Raw genomic sequence first — 1,234 nt, 5'->3', positions numbered from 1 at the left:
AACGGCCATGCACCACCACCCATAGAATCAAGAAAGGGCTCTCAACCTGTCAATCCTTACTATGTCTGGACCTGGTGAGTTTTCCCGTGTTGAGTCAAATTAAGCCGCAGGCTCCACTCCTGGTGGTGCCCTTCCGTCAATTCCTTTAAGTTTCAGCTTTGCAACCATACTTCCCCCGGAATCCAAAAACTTTGGTTTCCCGTAAGGTGCCAACGAGGTCGTTCATTAACGCCCGCTGATCCCTAGTCGACATCGTTTATGGTTAGAACTAGGACGGTATCTGATCGTCTTCGATCCTCTAACTTTCGTTCTTGATTAATGAAAACACTCTTGGCAAGTGCTTTCGCAGTTGTTCGTCTTTCGTAAATCCAAGAATTTCACCTCTGACAACGAAATACGGATGCCCCCAATTGTCCCTCTTAATCATTACTTCGGTCCTAGAAACCAACAAAATAGGACCAAAGTCCTATTCCATTATTCCATGCTCATGTATTCAAGCGATAGCCTGCTTTGAACACTCTAATTTTTTCAAAGTAAACGTCGTAAATCCTACGCACACTCAATAAAGAGCACACGCAGTCTTTGCGAAGAAGAACAAACCAGTCAGTACACACCTTGCGGCGGACCAACTGGCCCATTCCGAAATCCAACTACGAGCTTTTTAACTGCAACAACTTTAATATACGCTATTGGAGCTGGAATTACCGCGGCTGCTGGCACCAGACTTGCCCTCCAATTGATCCTCGTTAAAGGATTTAAATTGTACTCATTCCAATTGCGAAGCCTATATAGACCCCGTATCGTTATTTCTTGTCACTACCTCCCCGTGTTGGGATTGGGTAATTTTCGTGCCTGCTGCCTTCCTTAGATGTGGTAGCCGTTTCTCAGGCTCCCTCTCCGGAATCGAACCCTAATTCTCCGTCACCCGTTACAACCATGGTAAGCCACTACCTTACCATCGACAGTTGATAGGGCAGAAATTTGAATGAAACATCGCCGGCGCAAGGCCATGCGATTCGAAAAGTTATCATGAATCACCAAGAAAACGAGCCGAAACTCGCATTGGTTTTTAATCTAATAAATACATCCCTTCCAGAAGTCGGGATTTTTCGCATGTATTAGCTCTAGAATTACCACAGGTATCCATGTAGTAAAGTACAATCAAATAAACGATAACTGATTTAATGAGCCATTCGCAGTTTCACAGTACAAGTGCTTATACTTAGACATGCAT

This window comes from Hydractinia symbiolongicarpus, chromosome 1 (assembly GCF_029227915.1).
Source record: "Hydractinia symbiolongicarpus strain clone_291-10 chromosome 1, HSymV2.1, whole genome shotgun sequence".
In the NCBI taxonomy this organism is placed as follows: domain Eukaryota; kingdom Metazoa; phylum Cnidaria; class Hydrozoa; order Anthoathecata; family Hydractiniidae; genus Hydractinia; species Hydractinia symbiolongicarpus.
The sequence above is the reverse complement of the archived record's forward strand: the minus strand, read 5'-3'. Positions refer to the sequence as shown.